The sequence below is a fragment of the Pelodiscus sinensis genome, chromosome 6, assembly GCF_052426305.1.
Source record: "Pelodiscus sinensis isolate ZL-2025 chromosome 6, ASM5242630v1, whole genome shotgun sequence".
Taxonomy (NCBI): Eukaryota; Metazoa; Chordata; order Testudines; family Trionychidae; genus Pelodiscus; species Pelodiscus sinensis.
In genome coordinates, this window is record NC_143057.1 from 8380703 (window position 1) to 8403515 (window position 22813).

Sequence of the window (22813 nt, forward strand, 5' to 3'; positions counted from 1 at the left end):
TATAACATCTGCCAGGTAGCAGCTTTATGCTAATGGGAAAAAAAGCTCTTCCATTGGCATAATTAAACCCTGCCCCTATGTTGGGAGAAGAGCATTTCTTACCAACACGGGCACTTCTGTTGGCCAAGGGGCTGCTTTTTCACGGTCGTAAATTGTACTAACAAAAGTGCTAGTGTAGACACAACCTGTATGTACTAGCTCACAGTAATTGCTATGGAAAAAAACAAAACACGCACCCCCCTACTCTTCAAAGTTTTAACCCCTGATAAAAACCTCCTTAAAACTCTTTATCCCTGCAGCTGTCTAGAATCAATCTTTGCTTAGAAAACAAACTAACCTGTCTGTTTGGTCTTCAGAGCTTTATGCTGTATTAAAATCACATGTCTGAGTTTTGGAAGCCCGGGTAGCCCTCTAGCACTCTCACACCAGCTCTCACAGCAAACACTGTATGTCAGTACTGGGATGCATTACCAAATTAGTACTGGTAATTAGGGTTTAGGAAATGTTACAGATGGAGATGGGCAAAAGCCAGGGGGGGGGGGGGGGGAATCCTGAGAAAACCTTTTCCCAAATTAAATTGGTGCAGTAAGATGAAGGTCTAAAACATAAGCCAATGCAACACAGGCCAGGTCCGAGGCCTCACTAACAATGGAGAAAACATGGCTAACAGAAAGCAAAGCTAAGCTGTGAGCAAGAGGCAGGCCCCAGCCCACAGAACTTGGCACGAAGAGGGCTGAGAGTGCAAAACACTAATTGGTAATAGACCCAGGTGCAGAACCATAATTGGTACTAGTCATAAGCGGAAAGCACATGATGATATCACTAGCTCATTAAAAAAGGCCTTGGTACCCACTGCTCACAGATACAGACCCAGGTTCAGGAAAGGGTCTAAAATGACAGCATGATGGATAGAGATGATCTAATCAAACCACGAGGTAGAGGGTGGTATCTAAGTAGCATCAGAGGGTGGTAACCTGGCTACGTCAGGAGTGAGGTGTGATTTGTTGTACATGTATATAAAGTGGTGTCTTGGGGGGGGACAGTCTTTGCATGACCTAGGGGGCAGTGAAAATTTCCCACTGACTGAGTCATTCAATTTGGCAAGTACATATGCCTAGTGGTTCAGTGGAGTCTTGGGGTCTTCAAAGTATTTGAGGGATTCAATATCTGAGATATAGGTGAGAGGATTATTCTGGGTGGGGTGGGTGAGATTCTGTGGCCTGCACTGTGCAGGGGTCAGACTAGATGATCATAATGGTCCCTTCTGACCTTAAAGTCTATGAGACTACTGACAACTATTACCGTACTTTGCTGAACAATAAACCTGGCCTGGCATCTTTAATCCTTATCCGATTTGTAGTCTTTGGGGGCTCTTATGGGGTCTATTGTGGAGGATGGGTACACAAGTCGACAGACCACATCATTGAGCACACACACACAAGCAGCCTTCTGGTTATCATCATCAACAGCGCCAGAAACCCACGAGGACACCTCAGCAGTAAATCCTGACCGCCTCCTAAATAACTGCAATTGGCAATTATGGCCATTGACATTCCCCAAGTGGCATTTAGTCATCTTTGTATTCCAACGCCACAGTACAACTTCCTCTACAAAGAGCATATCTTCAAGCGTAACGTGTATGCCACGAACCGGACCGTGGCTGGGAGATTACATTCCTAGTACTATGTTCCAATGGCTTCATTAGTTTCCTGGGCATCCTTGCAGAGAAGATCAAAAGCATCAACAACTAACCTGAGCGGCTTGACTAATAGCCATAAAAGATGTGGTCTTGCTTGCTCTAGTTATCACTAGGATATGTCCACGGATTGTCCACTAGGATATGTCCACGGAAGGAATATAAATTTCAGGAGCCAAATGAGCTGTAGCACCTCACCTTAGCTTGGGGTAGACAGTACTATGGCTCTCTCCCTGGCAGTTTAGTGACATTTGCTTTCTGGAGGAAAGAGGTGAGCAAGGGCTATGAATAGAATGGGGGAGCTAAAGAAATGGAAAGATGCTTTGGGGCCTCCAGGAGAGAGGAAACAGGATGGGAGACCCTGTTAAGAATGGAGGAAATGCTACTCTTGGCAAAGCCAGTGGTACTACTAGCTACTTTCCTGTGCCTAAGAGCAAGCAGGCAGTGCTAGCTAATTTGGGGGGGGGGGGGGAGGGAGTATCAGAAAGTCTATCAAGGAATTTTCTTCATGAACATCAACAAATAATTGGGAAGGAGGAGTTTGTCCTGAAGCCCGAGAGATTTTTGTTGCCATGCATGCCTATTGTAGCTGCCATAAATGGACCAGAATCACGTATGAACGTGTTAATAATTGTGATCTGTAATTCAGCTCATGGAAAACGGAAAGAAAATAAATATGCCCCTGCGGTATTGTCATCAGAAGTTATGTATCTCTTTCAATCTTTTCAGTTCTAAAGAAAAAAAAATTCCACCCAAGCAATCATTTTTCTTAAAAATATAGAATTCAAAGACTCAGCACTTCTGTTTCTGTAAAAAGCCATTGGAAAGCAAATATTCATTAACTTTAAGTCAATAGTACTTAGCATTTTGATCAATATTTCAAACAGTTTTGTGGTTATAATGGCTTTTTTCTGCTGTATCCATTAGTCTCAGCTGTTCAGTTGTAGATTTGTTCAGTTGGGCGCTTCTGACTGAGTCATATGACCTATTAAAGAAGGTTATTAACAGAACTTAAGTCTTTCTGCAACTGAATGTGAAGTTAATTGTCATTTAGTTAATCAACCACTCCCTTTTGCTATTTACAAGTGTGTTTTTCCATTTCTTTATCAGCTTCAATCCAGTTGCTTGAGAGGGACAAGAATGGAGCAGAGAAAAAGAGAGCAGCTATATCGATCTACCAACATAAATTCTGAGCAGAATTATTTTTTTTTAAAATCTTCAGTAAGATATGGAATGTCAGACAAACAGGTAAGTTTAAGGATGCAATTAAATAAATGCATGTCAGTAATGGTCACATAACATGATCTACATGACTGTTTACTGTATATATTTACTTACACACACTCCCCACCCCAAAGAAATATCAAGATTACTGAAAGCTGAACGAGGCCCAGAACAAATCCATACTATGCACCGACATCTTTAGTCCTGGCATTTTCTAATTTGAGCACTAGACTTGTATTTGAGTGCAATAAAAAAGGTTCTTTTAAAAGCTGTTGTCTCTGTGTTTTGTGCGTGTATCTAGTTTCCTAGGTTTACACAAATGCTATTGTGGAAAAAACGTTTGCTATCACATGGCACCATATTGAGAGCTGGGCCAGTCTTTCCCTGACCGAGTCCGGTATCTTCCTCACTTTCTGCTCCTCCCCCATTCTTTGCCATAGCCTCAACTACTCAAGCTTCTCATCCCAGTTCTAGGTTCCTTGTGTCCATATCAGGGCTTGTCTCCACTACACCAGGAATTGACACTGCAGTCATTGATCCACTGGCCATTGATTTATTCTGTCTTGAGACACAATAAGTCAATCTCTGAGCACTCTCTTGACACAGCTACTCCACTGGGATGAAAAGAATAGTTGGCAATGACAGGGAGAGTAGCCCCCACCGACCTTATTGCACGCAAGGTGGTACAATAAGTACACACACTTCAGTGACATTATTTGCATAGCTGAAGTCACATAGAGTAGATCGACGGTGGGGGTTAGTGTAGGCCTGTCCTCAGTCTCCCACCATATTCTGTGTCCCAATTGCTTTGCCCACCAATTCCCAGTCCTCTCCCATGTCCTTGTTCCTTGACTTGAGCAGCCTGTCCCAGTGTCCCCTTGCCCCCAATAATTTGAACAGTACTTTGAGTCTAGCTAAGATCTGGGCCTCCTCCTGGAATGGTACACACACATTGCAACAGACAGGCCCTGCCCTTTCCCAAATTACAGTTTAATAGACCAATGCAGGGGGAGTGGCCATTTACAGGCTGAGAGACTTTTGGCAAGTCATGTTACCTCTTTGGGTCTCAAACTGGCACCAAAACATCAGTGTCCAGTGAAGGAAGCTGCCCTCCCTTGGGCAAAGTACAGACTTTGCTTTTTTTAAGACTGCAAACAAACCATCTCTAAACCATAAAATGCAGGTCAATACAGGGAAAAATAAGTGCTTGTAACTAATTGCAGAGTGATTTATTAGCATCATGCCTCCTACTGCATCTTGCCTACCATTACGTTTAGTTTTCTATACTCGGTGCCTAGAAATCCGGTGTATGTTATATGGACACTCCTATTAAGAATAGTATGTACAGCACCTGCTGGTCCATCTTATGTTTCAAGGGTTATTGGTGTTTGCACCAACTATAAATAGGGTGCCACTAAAAACTTTTTTGCTGGAGTTCGGCTCCTTTATGGTAAGAAATTGAAATTATCATTCAATTTCTGTGTCCAGCAGCCAGATACGACAGCCACCGGTACAACTGGAAATGCCTTAGAAAGATGGATAAGATACTTAATAAGATGTGTCAGAAATGGGGATTGTCTGAGGTTGCTTTGTGACCAGCTGGATTAATTTTGGTTGAGGAGGATACTTTTACATTATCAGAGAAGTGAAGGTCACTAGAAAATTTCTTGCATCAGAAAGGGATGAGTTAAGCTCATGACCTGAACGGAAAAGGAGATTTGTCTGACAGTCAGGAGGGATTTATCATTTTCTTTTCATCTACAATGGCTAAAGCATTACATTTCCCATTGAATTTCCCCTTCTGATTCTAGGGGCGATTGTCAGGAATTCTCTCTGCACCTGGTTAGATTCCTGCAATTATGAGCTGTTTTTTTTAGCATGAGTTTCTGTGTTTGCTCTTTCAAAGAATACGGGCTTGACCCTAATGCACCTTAATGCACCACAGAGAAAGCAATGCGGCAGAAAGTCACACGCACACACACTCAGCAGGTATACTGGCAACACCTGAAGGGCAAGGAGAACTTCACAGCCTGCTCTGCATGAGGAGCTAGGAACACTGTTAGCATCTTGTTTCATACGCAATGGGAGGGAACAAGATTGCCGGGATTGCTTTTAACATGCTTATAACTCTTGCAGCTCTGCATTAGGACAACTATTATACTCAATTGCCATGCTTCAGGGCTTCAGCTGATCTTCTGCAGGGGTCAGGAAGGAATATTCTCCCCAACCTCCACTACGTACAACTGGCTAAATATATTCTGGGGGTTTTCTCACCTTCCTCTGAGGCAAAAATTGGCCGTTGCTGGAGACTGAGCACTGGATGAGGCAGACCAGAGTTCTGAGTGGACCGAGAATCCTGTCATTGGGTACATGACATTTCAAGCGAGATATACAATTTCCATCTTGAGGAGTCATCGCCATGTCTTATTAGGCTACCCCACAGAACATAGATTGTAGCCACAGTGGGATGGCAATCCAGCCCTTTTATGGTCCCAGGTAAAAAGTGTCCTGATTTGGGAATTACACCCTAGCTCCAAGTATATAAACCCTGCTAGATGTTATGTCTTGCTCACCTGCTCAGATTTGGGGTCGGAGTACATTTTTCTGGTAGGCAAGTTTGAAAAGGTGGAATGTTACCTTCCTTTGCAGAGTGGGGTATGGATCACCTAAGCATGTCTCCTCATTGCAGAGGCCTCAGGCACTGGTGACACCTCAGCCTCTCCTACTCTCTGCATGTGGCAGAGGAATGAAATACTTGAGTCTAACTAAAGTCAGTGGGCTTAATATAAGCTATTACATTTCATCCATGAGCCACAGGAAGTCAGATTAGATGGTCTAGTGATCCTTTCTGATCTTAGACTATGAAACTAGTGCACATTGATCCTAAGGCCCAGAAAAGAACTGACCAGTCAGCGGTACAGAACATGTATCCCCAAACCCTCCCCAATTTCTCAACATCCTTCAGCAACTGTGGGCATCAGAATTGGAGACAAGTCCAATAGTGGTCACACCTGTACCATAGTTAGAGCTAAAACCAACCTCTCCAAAGAACAGAAAACCTCTTTTCTTCCTGAATCCAGCTTACTTAACACCTCAGGGGAAGCACTCAGCCCTTAGGCTATGTCTACACTGCAGGCTTTTTGCGCAAGAACACCTGTTCTTGCAGAGCATCTACACTGCATGTGTGTTCTTGTGCAAGTAAATTTACAGTACAGCGTCGGAAAACAGGGCTTCTTCCGGAAGAATTATTCCTCTCCCCCCGAGGAATAAGCCCTCTTGCACAAGAGCTCTTCCACAAGAAGGCAGTGTAGACAGGCAACAGGTGTTTCTTGCGCAAGAAAGCCCCATGGCTAAAGTGGCTATCAGAGCTGTCTTGCGTGAGAGAGCTTCCACACTGCGATGGATGCTCTTGCACAAAAGCACATCTCTTCCACAAAAGCACATGGCATTGTGGAAGACCTTTTGCACAAGAACTCTTACGCAAAACAGTTCTTGAGCAAGAAGCCTGCAGTGTAGACGTAGCCAAAATGTACAGAAACCATAATACTTGGAATTTCCAGGCCTTCTTGTTACCAAGTGTCCCAAAAAACTTTACAAATACCAACAAAACCTAACACTGCAGTGAATTGGATAGCAATAAAAAAAAAATGACTCACAAAGACACAGAATAGGTCAGTGAGGGAACCCCTGAATTATGTACTCTAAGCAAGGTGTGGTATTGATTTTACTGAGCTTTGGGACAGGCCCCAAATTCTTTCTTGTGCCAAAGAGTCCCAATGTTTGCTCAGGTGTTTAAAGGAGCACTGAAACACAGAGGGCAGGGATAATCCTCATGGTAGGTTCTCCCGGCTACACTCGCCTTTAAGACCTCATCCCAATTTAAGCCATCAATGGAAATGCAGCCGTTCTTCTGAATGGCTCTCTGGAAACCTGGGTTAGTTTGTTCTAAATCCACAAGTTTGAATGTAGATATTCAGGGCATTTAGGAGCTAAGGCTGTGAAATGGAAAGGGGAAAGTTCATCTCACATTTCTCGGGACCAAACCAACATAGGAGTCCAAAAATTGGTTGCCTTGTGAAACCAGATGTAAAGAAAATGGCATAGTTGTGTGAATGCATCATTCACCCCCTTACATTTGTCAAGAATCCAGGACTACATAACAATATGATAAATGTTCCCATCTTCCTTCGCTTCCAGGCAGGATGTTGCTGCTAAGCACACTGCTGCTATTGTGTAAAATGGGATGTTTTATTGCATGCCTGTGCCTAGATTAAACAGAAAACTAAAATAAAAATCATCATGACAAATATGATAGGAAACTAGAGTGCAAACAAATTACTCTCATCTTCATCCCTCCCCTCCTTACGGGAAAAGTATTTTAGCAAAATAGCAAAGTAGCTCTTCTTTGTTTCTGAGAGGACACTGAGAGAGAGCACTTAATTTATGTGTGAAAAGACAGTTCTACGCTATTCTCCATAAGAGCTTTGAAGAGTTGGGCAGCTACAGCAAACATTACTCCCCAGTAGGGAAACAAAAAACCAAACAAAAAAAAACAAACAAAAAAAGAGGTGTAATGAAGCAATGTGTCAGTTAGGAACAAAATATCCATAAAATCTCTTTTATGGACTTGCTGAGGATGAAGTATGAACCCAGAAGGATGTCCTAATTATAAACAATCCCTTTACATTTCCAACAGGAGGATATATTAGGTAAAAGGGAAAGAAACAAAACTGCAGACTGCCTACCGTGGATGTGCAAGGGATCTTCCTTCTGCTCTGTGAATCTGAGATCATAGCTAGGATAGATGGAAAATTGCTGGTTGAAAGTTTTTTTAAGCAGAAGAATTTTCAGAGAAACTTTCCTTGAAAACCTATAAACATTTTCCATCAGAAAACCAGAGACTCCTGAAAAATTGGAACCCTCTCATGCATGGGCAATTGCTAGCTAGCCAGATCACTTTTTCAATTGCAAGTCTTTTGGTTTTGTTTATCGTGAACAAGAATGGAACAGCCCCACAGCATTTCCGAAGGGGGAAAAAAGTTGCTGCCAGCAGTAATCACCATAGCCAGCATGTCACATCAGCCCTGCAGGAGCACTGCTTGCTCCAGGGGTGCAAAAGGTCCGTAAAGCTTCTTTAACAGGCCTAACAGGAAGGGAGGGCAGAGCCCTGCAGAATCTAATGAGTCCCAATAGCCAGACTGCCCCTTGGAATAACTCTGAGACAGAACTTAATCATCCGCCAGGGTGTATTCGCCGCCTTTGCCCCTCCCACCATCCTGGGACCCTACACTAAAAAAAAGCTTGCCCAGAATTAAGAAAGGGTCTACCCTCTTTAAAAGAATGGGTCTCCTGTACCCAGTCTGCTGTGGCATGTAGTTATAACCAAGATGGAAAAAGAAGGATAATTTAGCTAAATAGAGCTAAATTAAGCAGTGCAGTAAAGAAATAAATGTTTAGTCATGATGTACCTCAGGGCAGCATATTGTTAAGGCATAATCCCAATCATTTAGTGCTCTGAGTCCTGAAGGGCCCACAGCATTTTGCCTTCAGGTGTGATTATTGCAACTCATCTCTAGGAATGAAGCATACCAGCCCGGAAAACCCCAGCTGTGACAGAGTGCAGCAGCCTTTCTGCTTAGCAACCCAAGTCTCCATGGCTACATCACCCCAGCGCTCTGCTCCCCACGCTGGCTCCAGATGAAAATGAATCCACATCAAGGTCTGTTTTTCAGCATTCAAAGCCCTCCAACAATTTTGGCCCTAGCGATCAGAGGTCACCTTTCCTGCCGCAGCTGTGACCTTCCCAAGTAGCTGCATTTTACTCAAGACTACAAAACTCTCAAGAAAGAGCAGAACCACCATAAGTGCAAAAGGCAAAACCTTCACAAGGGATGGAGGAGCTAGATTAGGAAAATTTGCTCCTGCAAATCAGACAGGGTCCTAACCTATAACATTCAGAGTGGAATGCAAAACCCCCATATCCTTAGCTTTTCCACAGGAGGGAGGTAGGGAGAGAGGGTTCTTTTTCGTCGCTTTTTCTCCCACACCAGTGAAATTGCGGCACTCTCTGTAGTAGAACGTGGCCACTTTACACAACATTACACAAAAGCTTTTAAAGCAGAAACGAAAGGCAAGCACTATGTCTAAGTTGAAATTGGAGGAGGAAAATTGCTTAGGCAGAATATGATGGGACCAACATGGAACGTTAGCATCCTTGCTCTTAAAGGCACAATTATGAGATCTTTGATAATCACATTCAGGTTCTGATCCAAAAGAGATCATGGCAAGGACACCTTTTTGTTCTGGGTTTGCATCATGCTTAGCACAACATGATCCTGGCCAATGCATTATAAAAGCGTACATCATAATTACGCACATCACTTTAAGTATGTGAATCATCCCAATGCCTGAACATGACTAAAATGTGAGCAAGTGCAGGTACAATCCGGTTTGGAGGGCAGTGCCAGGGTAACAACATAGTGCATTCTTTGTTTGGTTTTGCAAAGGCAGATAACTCTTCAATGGCAGCTCAGATATAGTTGAAAATACCTACCATAAATGAATTTAGAAGCTGCAGATTTTAGCACATTGGTTTCTAGCTGCACAATTCAACCATGAGCTAGAATTGTTTTCCAGTATAATCTGGGAAATACATTGATATGATCTCATAGCAACTTCTGACATTACTCTCATGGACCACAGCCCTGTAATCCTGGTGGGGAAACTTAACTGAGGTGCAGAATGTGTCATTTTGATTAGCTAGAACACAGATATATTGACCAAGAAAAATATTACTGTGGGAAGAAGATAGAGATCAGCAGTGCTCCTGTTTGCTGCTAGCCTGGTAAACTTATATGGGGAAAACCCACCCCTTAACATGTCAACAAAGTTCCAACCCCCAGGAATTTTTGCATAATAATTATGGTCGCTGTGCACAGCCCCCTGCTCATCACCTCACTACTGCAAGATGGGTGTGATCTCTGCCATAATTAGGACCCTGCTACATTCATGGTCCATTTTGGTCAGTTTCATGGTCATAGTGTTTTCAATATGGTAAATTTCATGAGTGCAGCTATTTAAACCTGAAATGTCAAGGTGCTGTCATGGGAGGGGGCCCGGCCCCAAAAAAGCAGCATGGGGGTTGTGGTATTGCTACCTTTCCTTCTGGAGTGGCAGCTACTGGCCAGGAATCCATATCTGAAGGCAGAGTTACTGCCAGCAGCTGTGAAGTAGTAAGGGTCCCCTGGTATGGTGTTGCCAGCCTTATGCCTGCCTTGTTGCCTGCAGAGCTGGGCCCTTACTTGGCAGCTGCCACTCTCCGGGGGCCCAGTTCTGAAAGCAGCAGTACAGAAGTGAGGGTGGCATGTTACCGTCCAGTCCTGTGATCTTGGGGAGCCAGGGAGTGACATTCCTGGAAAACCATCCTCCCCTTCCCCCTAGGCCTCTGCTAGAATCAGACAAAGCAAGGAAAAGGCCAGAGAAGACACACCAAAACTAATTAAGGAAACACCCCAGCCTCATCTGCATTGAAGATAGAATGGAGGGACATCTCATTAGCAAACAGAATGGAGACCAACTCTTCCAAAGCAGGAAACGCACTGAACTATGGGAAAGCAGAGAGCACTGCCTGATGGGAAATCTCCACTTCAGATGCCAATGAACCCAGGCCTGCTCACACCCAAATTAGTCATTATCAAACCAATTCTAGTAACGATCCGATTGACAGCCAAAATACTGAAGCTGCCTAGTTGCATTGTGAGCTAAGGAACATCACCCATAACCAGGGGTGATCAGTTTCTCTTGTCTCGCCTGTTTACCCATAAACAAATCCAGTATCTCTGAACTATTGTCCTATCCCTATAAAAACTCCTACCTTTGCCCAAGAAAAACTGTTCCGATACCTGGATTTAAACTGCATCAGTTCCATTGAGACTTCTTCATCTCCTGTCTGATCAGGCTGGGGGCTCCGCTCTGCTTGTCTCCTGCCCTCTGGACCCCCGGCTACCATCACCATCTGGGAACCCAGATCAGGGCAAGCTCCATGGAGCGGTGAGGTCTATCTATCTTCCTTCCCTTCCCACCTCTCTCTGAGCATAGCCTCCTGATTCGTCCCTATGTAAACTGTTATATGGTTAGCTAGCCCTAACATCTGTAATCAGTTTCAATTTAGATTTCATATTGTAACTGTTGTGTGTGTCTGGCTCCCTATATATCTTTTCACTACCCAGAAATAAATAACTTTCATTGTCAAGCTGGTTGCTTCTCTCTCTTTCACTCATTCTTCCTCAAGAGGTGTTGTTTTGGCTTCCCCATTTGCTCTGCAACAACACTTGTACCCAAGCTAAAGATCCCTCTAGTGCCCAAAATCCTGTGGGGTTTGCTCATCGTGTGGTTTACCAGGGAATGATTGTGGTGTGAAAGTGGGGATAGGGAAGTGCTGATCCTGGGGGCATATGAGGATGGCAGCTTAAAGTGCTGTTTAATCCAGCCCACGGAGTCCAAAGGCTCATGAGGGTGCAGCGTGGCATTGCTGTCAAACCCAGCCTCCTGAGTCCAGGGACCTATGAGGGGGCAGCTTGTGAGTGCTGATTCCCCAGTTCTCAGGCGTGCTCTGTTAGTGGGTGTGAGTGTCTGTGTGTGTTGCTAAGGTGGGAAGAACCCCATCCTGAAGAACCTAGTTCCTGCAGGAGAGCTCCAGTGGGAGGGGGAATTGGCAGCAGGGAGAATTCAGCTCCATATGAGAGCACAAGTAAGCACAAGCAGCACACGGATAGAATTGTTAACCTTCCCCAGTCCCATAAGAGTAACCCTAATAAATGAGCATACCCCAGAGTATTGGGCAAATCTGGTAACAGGCGTGGGTATGGTATTGCCACCCTTACTTCTGCATGGCTGCTGGCAAAATGCTGCTTTCAGAGCTGGGCACCCAGCCACCATTCCAATGACCGCTCTCCCATTGCCCAGCCCTGAAGGCAGCATAGAAATAAGGCTACCTATAGCATGACGGTCCTAAAATAGCCTTGTGATCCCCTGCAACTCCCTTTTGGCTCAGGACCCCCATTCAATCTATACTGCATAAGGTAAGAGCACACCATAGGCCAGAATTCACAATCCATAGTACATTTCCCTATTAGAGAAGGAGAAGGACACATACTCCCATTCCCCTTGCACACCAGAACCTACGGGGCCCCAGCTCAGTAGGCTGTGTGTGCTCCAGCCGGGCAGGGGGGCAGCCCAGGGCAGGATGGCAGGAGCACCCACAGGGCTTCCCCAATGCTCAGGTGGGTCCTGAGCCTCAGGGGCCAGATCAAGGCAAGCCAGGGGCCGCGTCTGGCTGTCAGTTCCCCACCCCTGCTGTCGGTTCCCCACCCCTGCTTATAGTCTAAGCAGAAGTGACACTAACGACTCCTCCAGCGGGGTGATCACTATAAATGTCCTTGGAAAGAAAAAAAAAGAAAAAAAAAATGAAAACACTTCACCTTTCTGGGACCTGGGACCTAGTCTCTGAACAGGGAGACCACAGGAGAGCTGCCGTGTAAGGAGGGGGACCATAGCAGAGTATGGAGCTGCCATGTAAGATTTTTCAGAAAAATGTCAGATGACCAGCCTGAGAACTGTCTGGTAAGGCCCTGCTTAAGGCACCTGAAGCTCTTAAGAAGCTAGTGTTATGAATTCATGTCATTTCAGCCCAGGCACCCAATTTACTCCCCTTGGCCTTTGTGATGATAAAGGAAGAGCTGCTGCTACTCTGTCAAAAAGAAGTGGAATGAGGAAGGAGCAGACTATTGTTGTTTTAGGGCATCACAGGTCCCGCTCACCGTTAGGTGTGCCTCCTCCTGGGAATTAGCTCTTTCCAGGTGCAGTGCCTGCCTCTGTTGCTTTCTCCAGCCATCTCTGCAACTCCATGTGCTCCTGCTTGAGGACTTGGACACCAGCTAGGTCACTCTGCATGGTTTCCCCTTCCAAAGTATCAAAACCTTTCCAGGCAAACTATCACAGCAGTTCACAATCTGCTGCCTGGTCAGTGGTAGCAGCTCATTGGGGAGCTCCCCTATCTTCTATTGCAGGATGCAGTCCAGGAGCCCTCTTACTAGCTGTCAAAATCTGCCTGGCCCGTACCTTGCTGCTTTTCCTCTGAGCCTTTTCTACCTTTTGGGCTCTTCCTCCTCTCTGGATTTGCAAGCCCAAAATACCCTGTATAATCCCAAATGTGCTTCTCTTCTCCCAGAGTGGTTGTAGACTCCTTCCCTGCAGCCCCTCAGTCACTCTGAGCCACTTTTTTTTTTAAATACACAGGCCTCTCTCATTACCACCCAGTTGAGCCTCATTTAATTAATCCCTGCTTCACAGAGGAAGAGCCAGGTGCTGCCTGGGGAGTTAATTGGCCCAAGACCATTTGATTCTCACTTCAAATTCTGACTGGAAAGGGGGGGGGGGGAGAGAAGGAGGAGTGAATGTTATTTGCAAGCCTGGGAAGTCATAATATCCTGTGGGGTTTCATCCCAATTCACCAATAATGTCATGAATTTATGAACTATGATACACTTTTCCCAACTACGATACACTTTTCCCAACATTTCAGCTACAGCCAAAAGTGCCCTGTTTGCACTATGCACAGAGACATAATGCAACTTAGGGTCATTCCTTAGGCAAATGATCTCAGCAAATCCCTCTGCCATGGACAAAACTATGGTAGAAATGAGTTCATTACAAGGAGAAATAGGGTGTTTGTTGATTGCAGTCAGTCTGCCCCGTGGTTTCATAAATGTGCTGTTCGAGATGGGATTCGGTTGTATCACAAAACAAAATAAGATTTATTTTTCTCGTTTTCCATTCAATCAGTTTTGGTCCTGATGCAGTGATATGTGATTTTATTGCTTCTTCCCTCACTTGCTCAGAACCCGAAGAATGCAGCATACCACTGTTAGCTGAAAGGGAAGAAGTTGCCCTATAGCAAGCATTGATGTCTGGTTTTATCTATGTATATGCCAACAAGGGGTACAGACATACATTTAGTATTGCAATTATTAGATCTTACTCCCTTTCTAGGCATGCTTATTTTTGATCCCTAGGCATGACTAGCATTCTGAAAGCCCAAGACTCATTTAATAACTTACAACATGATACTGCTAATCAGAAAACTGTTTCCAGGTGAAGACAGCCCCCCAGAAAACATGCCCCATTTCCAAACTGTTTGCAGTCAACTTCTATCATGTTGTGCTGCATACTGAGGCAAAATTAATATTACCAAAGACTTTAGTTTGCAGTATGTGGCAAATGTGTTGACTTTCAGTTTTTTGTACAGAATTTCCGGTTTTATAGGAAACACCTTTCATCAAGTCATCTAGGAAGAAAATGAATTCTGTCAACTTTCCAATTACTTTTGTGGCCAGAATGATTTTAAAAAACACTGCAAAAAGGAGAGTTTATAGAGCCCTTTCTTTGAATAAAGTAAAAAAAAAAAATCAAACATTAATTTTGCCTGCAAAATGGAAATAGAGATTTAAACTGATCAGAGGAGGAAGCTCACTTAAGCAGAAAATGCCAATTTGCTTGTTACTCTAGATGTAAGGTTTCAAAATGGCATCCTGCCATTATTAAGCCTACTTCATGGGTTTACATGCCCTTTGCTGACAGAGCTTACAGGGAATCTCAGTTTTCATTTGCGACTGGTTGGTCAATATCCTATACTGTGGCAAAAGCAGCCTTGAAAATGTAAAGTGATGTACACCACTACAAGCCGGTCACTTTGGCTGGAAGGGAAGATGTATCTGCAGCTCTATTTCTGTATCAGCAAGCTGGGGTGAGTGGAAAGAACCCCCATCCTTCCACACAATTTTTCTGGGGGGGGGGGGGAGAAAGAGGAGGAGAGAGAGCCAGTATTTCCATAGAATCATGTTGCTATGGTTCCCCTTAAAACTGGGCATAGAGGCGCAGTTGTGGTGGTCAAATATTCAGTATGTGTCAGGGAGGAAGTGCTGGAAGAGGTAGCCAAAATGTCCATGTGTGCAGCCATCAGTGCTAACAAGCAGAATGGAGCATTAACACTTTCGGCCTTCACCGGACTAGAGTTGAGTCTGGCCGAGCACGACTCAGGCAGTTTCACCTCCCCCGCCCCCATGCTGCCTTTTCGCCTGGTAGCGTCCCGAAGGGGAATGTCATTTCTGCAGGAAGAGACCAAACCACTGCACTTAGTGAGAATCTGCTGCCGCGGCTACTTCAATTTGTGCTTCTCTGAGCAGCCCCAGGGAAGATGGTGTTTTAGGCAGACCACAGACTAATTCTTGCAGAGATCTTAGTGCTCTTGTAGTTGCAAACGAGTCTGTAAAGTAGGTCCAAGACAAAGCTCGTTAGTAATGCCACTTTCTAATATTTTATTGAGCTTGCCTTTTACTACTTTCCTTTGTCCCCATGTAAATACAGAAGAGTTCCAATCCCCTCAGTCACTCCAGATTTGCACTGGTGTTCTGGAGACGAGATTTTTGAACCAAGAGGTTTTAAACTTTACCAGGAGCGATCCCTGCTAAAGGGTAGAGAGTAGATCAGGTCTCCATGGCCCTTGATCCTCTGCCTTTGTAGTTCATGCTAACGGTGGAGAGGGCACTTGTTTGTTTATATGGAACTAAACATTAATACATTTAATCCGTTCTAAAGCCACTGGACATCAGACCTAGTTTACTGTTATTTTTTTGCCATACGGTAACAGATGGCAGACCTCACAAAGTCAAGTATCCTATTGCCAGAGAAATTAGTGATGCAGAGTTTGGATATGGATTTAGTACAACTTGGTTTATTTATACTATGTATGCCAGTCTTGGAACAGAAAGGGTCACAAACAGCATTCTGGCAATCATCTCTTTCAAGACTTGTAGTCCAAACACCAAAGAGCCAAACACCAATCTGCCTCAAGAACTAATTAATAGATTAAGGCAGAGTATGAACTCCATTGCTGCTTTCCAAAGCTTGCTTAGTAGTATAAGGGCCCTACCATCAATCAAACGTTAGCCCTGCCCCCTGACCCCGGAATCCCTCCCCCCCCCCGGGTCACCGGAAGTCCTGCCCTTGGGGGTAGTACATCCGGGGTCAAGAGGGACAGGTGACCGGAAGTAAAGGGCATCATGTGACCCCTCTAAGGACTTGCCCCGCCTCCCTCTACCAATCAGGAAGGGGTTTTCTCCTGTAGGACTGCCCTGTGAACTGCTTTGACCAATCAGGTGTCAGTTCTGGGACCGGTTAACCAGACCGGAAGCGAGTCGTGTGACCCCTCTAAGAGCTTCCCATGATACCCTCTGCCAATCAGAGCATAGCACTTCCCCATAAGTTCTAGCACCACACAAAAGAGGCCATCTTGTTCCAAGAGCACGTGTTTCAGAGATCGTGCAAATGCTGAGCGGAAACATGGCTTCTTTCACCAACTTTGTTTTGGTGCCAAGGAGAAAGCGCTACATCAGCTACAGTTCCAAGGAGGAAGGAGAAGTTGAAGGGAGCTCTTTTGCCCAGCCACTGATAGATACACCAGTATCGGATGCCGAAACCCAACCGCTCACGAGGCAGCCTGAAGACCTAGACGAGCTGGAGGAGGAAGGTGCCCATGGCTCCCAGGAGTTGGACAAGGTGAACGGAAAAGAAGTCAAACAGGTAAATGAAAGATCAAAGTTAGGGCATCATGGGGTTAGGAAACCTTAAAAAAAAAAAAAAAAAAAAGAGACCAGAGGGTCTTACAATATTTCTTTCTGGCAATCTCTTGACAGCTCGACGATGCCTTTCTAGCTGACCCTAAGATCCAGGATAGCATTGCATTGGACAAGGAAGACGAACCGGGCCCACATTATTTTTGCTCAATACCGATACAAAGCATTGAAGAGAACGCCAAGGATGACAGCCATGAAGAATTCAGGAGGTGGCTTGGCATTGACCTAGTTGAGCCAGTGCCACATCATAAGTGTAAAAAAGTTATGCGCTCTATTGTACGCATTGGTGTTTATACCATCCTTAGTCACTCTCTTAGGGAAAAGCTTTTTGAGGACTGTGAGGGTTGTGTCATAGATGCGCCAGCCCAGCGATACCATGACTGTTGACTTGGACTTCAGAGGATATATATACACTGCAAGCTCCGGGGCCTATGTGCTGAACTGTGTTTGGAAAGCTTATTAAATACTGTTATTGCCGTAGGTTATGCTATGCAATGTCTGTGCTTAACTCAAGAACACTTAGCGCAAGGGGTGACTTTGGTAAATGCAGTGCAATTCAGTCAAGATCCTCACAGTGTTTTAAAGACCATGACCAAGCCAAAAGACGCTTACTTAGAGCATTATATTGAACGTCTGGTGCGTACAAAAAGTTACAGAACCCTGCTTAAGAAAAAGACTATTTGTAAGATGTCTAAAAGGATGAAGTTAGAGAATGGTGAGGGGACACACATGAGATATAAAACTTGGTAGCTGTAAATATCTATTAAAAAGGGCTTTTGGTAGCTGTAAATATCTATTGAAAAGGGCTTTTGTGACTATCTTCTGTCAGAAGGTTTGTGTGATTCTCTCATGAGTAAAAGTTTTAGTGGAACACATGACCTGTATGTCTTCTAAATAAAATCATTTAAAAAAATAAAAGTTTGTGAGAATCCATTTTGTATAAAGGGGCCCATTTACTGAAAAACCCTGAAAGATGTATGGTAGAAACTTGGGGAAGGAAAAACCCCTCCAAAATATTTTGTTTTTTAAATAAAAGAAAAAAAAATCACCCCCTCCTCCCCGCCAGTTAGGATTTATTAGACATGTGTTTGGCTACCTCTATACTGGCATGATTTTCCAGAAATGCTTTTAACGGAAAAGTTTTCCGTTAAAAGCATTTTTGGAAAAGAGCGTCTAGATTGGCAGGACGCTTTTCCAGAAAAGCACTTTTTGCGGAAAAGCATCCGTGGCCAATCTAGACGCGCTTTTCCTCAAAAATGCCCCGATCTCCATATTAGCGATCAGGGCTTTTTTGCGGAAAACAGTACTGTGCTGTCTACACTGGCCCTTTTGCACAAAAGTATTTCGGAAAAAGACTTTTGCCCGAACGGGAGCAGTATAGTATTTCCGGAAAAGCACTGACGATCTTACATGAGATCATCAGTGCTTTTTCGGAAATTCAAGCGGCCAGTGTAGACAGCTGGCAAGTTTTTCCGGAAAAGCGGCTGATTTTCCGGAAAAACTTGCCAGTCTAGACACAGCCAACAAGTACAACGGAGCTGACTCACCCTGTTGAACTCAATGGTTTAACCACACCTCACTGAATATCCAGGGGGCTCTAGTCAATGGTTAGTTTAGGTATGACCACTTACCCTTGTTGAGGTTAATGTTCAGTCATTAAATTTGATGGGTTGGACGGTTGGGCTCTGCTGAATATCTAATTAAACAACACCTCAGGAGTTTGCAGATGCTATTGGACAGTTTAAATATAACCCCTGGGGTTGGTAAAGCACTATTGGACAGTTTAAAGGAACAGGAGTTGGTAGAAACGCTATTGGACAGTTTAAATATGACCCAGGAGTTGGTTGAATGCTATGGGCAACTCTTTCTAGCCATTAAAAGTAAAAAAAAAAAAAAAAAAAAAAATTAAGGGTCTAACCCAAAACTGAAATGTTTCAAACCTTTACCATACTTAAGAACAATCATTTGCTCTAAAGACAATCAGACATTTAAAAGCATTTTATTTAAACCCAAAGCCTTAAGCATGAAAGAAACATGTTTAAAAAAACAAACCCCAAGACATTTATTGATATCTGCAAAGGGTCTCCACATGGAAATGGGTACAGCTACATTAAGGATTGGTGCTTTTACTGTTTAATACTGTAAGAAGGCCCTACAAAAAAATGTATTTTAACTAAAAGAAAAAAAATTAGCCAAAAGCAACCCAGTTGTGGAGACAGCTTAATTCCCCCACCCCAGATCACAAAAGGCAATGCTAGGGAGTGGTGCCTAAAGTCTTTAAGGATCTATTATTTTAGAATCGCAGTGATCAAATTAACCAGCTAGCTACTATGTTGAAGTTGTTTGAAACAATGGGTTAGGATGGTATAAAAACCTAGGTATTTTGGAGACTGTCCTTTTCAACAGAAACTTTCTTGAATGGCTGCTGGACTGCGAGAGGAGAAGGTATGTTCGCTGTTTTTAACTTTGAAAATATATATTATATAATGCCGCTCTTTGGCCATGCTCTCTTAGTAAAATAATGGTGGCTATCTTTATTGCAGTGTGATCTGTTTAGCATGGAACCAGTAACTTTAAGCCGCAGTTCACAACCAGGCCAAGGTAAAAACCATTTTTAACTGTAGCTATGCTTAACACTGTTTAAAAAACCCCACAAAAACTGGGTGATACTAACTAACATTTGTGCTTGTTCTTTAACCTGAAGGCCCAAACACACATGGGGGGGGGGGGGGGGGGAAACAGAACAAGCATGTGCCTGCAACACTTTATCCCATAGAATCATAGAATCATAGAATAATAGGACTGGAAGGGACCTCGAGAGGTCATCGAGTCCAGCCCCCCGCCCTCACAGGACCAAGCTCCGTCTACACCATCCCTGACAGATGTCTATCTAACCTGTTCTTAAATATCTCCAGAGAGGGAGATTCCACCACCTCCCTTGGCAATTTATTCCAATATTTGACCACCCTGACAGTTAGGAATTTTTTCCTAATGTCCAATCTAAACCTCCCCTGCTGCACTTTAAGCCCATTACTCCTTGTCCTGTCCTCAGAAACCAAGAGGAACAAATTTTCTCCTTCCTCCTTGTGACACCCTTTTAGATATTTGAAAACTGCTATCATGTCCCCCCTTAATCTTCTTTTTTCCAAACTAAAGAAGCCCAGTTCATGAAGCCTGGCTTCATAGGTCATGTTCTCTAGACCTTTAATCATTCTTGTCACTCTTCTCTGTACCCTTTCCAATTTCTCCACATCTTTCTTGAAATGTGGCGCCCAGAACTGGACACAGTACTCCAGCTGAGGCCTAACTAGTGCAGAGTAGAGTGGCAGAATGACTTCACGAGTTTTGCTTACAACACACCTGTTGATACAACCTAGAATCATATTTGCTTTTTTTGCAACAGCATCACACTGTTGACTCATATTCAACTTGTGGTCCACTATGACCCCTAGATTCCTTTCCGCCATGCTCCTTCCTAGACAGTCGCTTCCCATCTTGTATGTATGGAACTGATTGTTCCTTCCTAAGTGGAGCACTTTGCATTTCTCTTTATTAAACCTCATCCTGTTTACCTCTGACCATTTCTCTAACTTGCTAAGGTCATTTTGAATTATGTCCCTATCCTCCAAAGAAGTCGCAACCCCGCCCAGTTTGGTATCATCTGCAAACTTAATAAGTGTACTCTCTATCCCAATATCTACATCATTGATGAAGATATTGAACAGTACGGGTCCCAAAACAGACCCTTGAGGAACTCCACTTGTTATCCCTTTCCAGCAGGATTTAGAACCGTTAACAACAACTCTCTGACTACGGTTATCCAGCCAATTATGCACCCACCTTATCGTGGCCCTATCTAAGTTATATTTGCCTAGTTTATCAATAAGAATATCACCATAGTGAAAGGTAACTTTTTTGCAACTGGCTTTTAAATGCACATGGTGCTGCTGGGTTTGTGTGTGTGTGTGTGTGAGAGAGAGAGAGATGGGGTCTGTGCAAGACATAGGTGTGGTTTTTTAAAAAGTATTTGGTTGCAAACTGTTGGCTTGTTTCAAACTAACACGGTTTTTTATTTTGCAAAATGTGATGTGTTTTTAAAATGGGGTTTGAGGCATTTGGGGGTAATCCTAACTAACATTTTTTTCTTGTTCTTTTTTCCATAGTCCCAAATATACACGGGAAAACAGAATAGCTCTGTGCCAGCATGCCTTTACCCTGTGGTAGAAGGTAACTATCCATAATTATTTTTTAAAGTGTGTGGGTTATTTTTTTCTTTTAACTAATTGTAATGTTTAAATTGAGAGATTTTTTTTCCAAAACTTAATTGTGGGGGAGCTTATTGGTGTTTTTAAACTATATGTTGGCAAACTGCTGGTATAGAGTGTTTGGTGGGTTGCTTTTTCTGTGCAAAATGTGTTTTCAAAATAAATGTTCAGTTCTGAGTTGGGGGAGCGGGTGGTGGGGTTAGGCTAAAAGTATCTTTGTTTTAAAGCAGGTTGGTTACAAAAATGTGGTGTGTTTTTACCTGGGGTTTTTATTTTAAAAAAGCTGGCTGTAGGGGTTAAGTTGTGGGTCATTCAGGAGCTTATGCTAGAGATAAGTGGTTTTTTGTTGTTTGTTTCACATTTTCTTGCATACCGCTGCTTTTAAAAAATATTGTTGCAAATGGTTTTAAAACTGCTGTGGGGAGTTTTTGAAGGTGTTTGTGACAGACACAGGTGTGTTAAAATATATGTTGGCAAACTGCTGGTAGAGAGTGCTTAGGTGGGTTGCTTTTTCTGTGAAAAATATGTTTTCAAACTAAATGTTCAGTTCTGAATTGGGAGAGGGATGGTGGGGGCTAGGCTAAAAGGAGCTTTGTTTCAAAGCAGTATGGTTATAAAAATGTGGTGTGTTTTTACACGGGGTGTTTATCTTAAAAGAGCTGGCTTTTTAGTGTTTAAATTGTGGGTGATTCAGGGGCTCATGTTAAAGATAAGTGTGGGTCTTTAAAAAAGTGGCAAAAATAAAAAACCTTTTGTTTAAAGCTATCACTTTTTAAATTAAAATAAAACTCATTAGGGTGTTTTTTTTAAGTTTACAAGACTGTTTTATAATATATATGTTGTTTGCTTCACAGTAGGGTCACAAAATGAGAGACCCTTAGAAAAGAAGGTAAACAAGCTCAAAAGAAAAAGGAAAGAGACAGCTGAAAAAAAAATTCACCGGCATCGGTGACTGATGGATGGATGAAGCCCAGTAAATATATTTTGCTTATTGGTTTAGTTGTTCTATGAGGTTTTAAGTAAATACATAGGTGTGGGTGAGACAGATGGTAAAGTTCAGGGTTTTGTTTTGTTTTTTTTTAAATGTTTTTCCCCCACCTCATAGTCATGGGCAACTTTTCTGACAATGCTGTAGTCAGAGCTACAAGGACACCTCCTCCAGAACCTCCAAAGAACCAGGAATCTGCTTTGAGACCTTTAACAACACAAAACAGCACAAGAGTGCTGATGAAGCATCCGGGAGGTCCAAACCTCATATGTCAAACCCATGGACAAAACAAAAGACTCTGGTAAAAAAACAACCATGAAACCACAGCTCCAGTTCCTCAGCAGCCACCACCACACCTGCCCTGAGGAAACTGAGAGCAAAACCACCTACATTCGCAAACCCAGAGCATGCCCTCTAGGGTTCTAAATGTGTGCAAACCCAGAGCACATGCTCTAGCAGCTGCGTATAAAAAAACAAGGACTGAAAACTCCTGCGATGCCGACGTATTGCAGCCACGCAAACACAACTCCAGTTCCTCAGCAGTTACTGCCACACCAAGCCCTGAGAAAACTGTGAGCGAAACGCCCACATTCACAAACCCAGAGCATGCACTCTAGGGGTTCTGAACATGCGCACAGCTTTAAGCTTTCCTAAAACTAGATTTTCCTTGTATGTTGCTTTACGTAATCGTCAAGGGTCTCATCTGCATTTATTTCTTCATTGAAGGAGATGGAAGCAATCCCAAATGTGCTGCCAGAACCGAACTGAAAAGCTGAAGGCTGGAGAAATTGTCAGGGTGAGCCGGCTGTTAATTTTAGTAATAAGAGAGGTGCGGTGCAGAACCTGAATTTAACACGACAATACGTGTGGGAATACACTCACTAAAGGAGCTGGCAAGTGCTTTCTGGGAAAAGGATCCTGGACAAAGCTAGAGCAAGACTATTATTGG

The 22813-nt window shown here is 43.5% G+C and overlaps 1 long non-coding RNA gene and 1 pseudogene across 2 annotated transcripts in view; one reads left to right on the forward strand and one right to left on the reverse strand.

Moving 5' to 3' along the window:
* Nucleotides 1-22813, reverse strand: part of LOC142829796 (uncharacterized) — a 293243-nt gene that overhangs the window by 175958 nt on the left and 94472 nt on the right. The window lies entirely within an intron of this gene.
* LOC149524114 (uncharacterized) lies at nucleotides 2273-17412 on the forward strand (annotated as a pseudogene).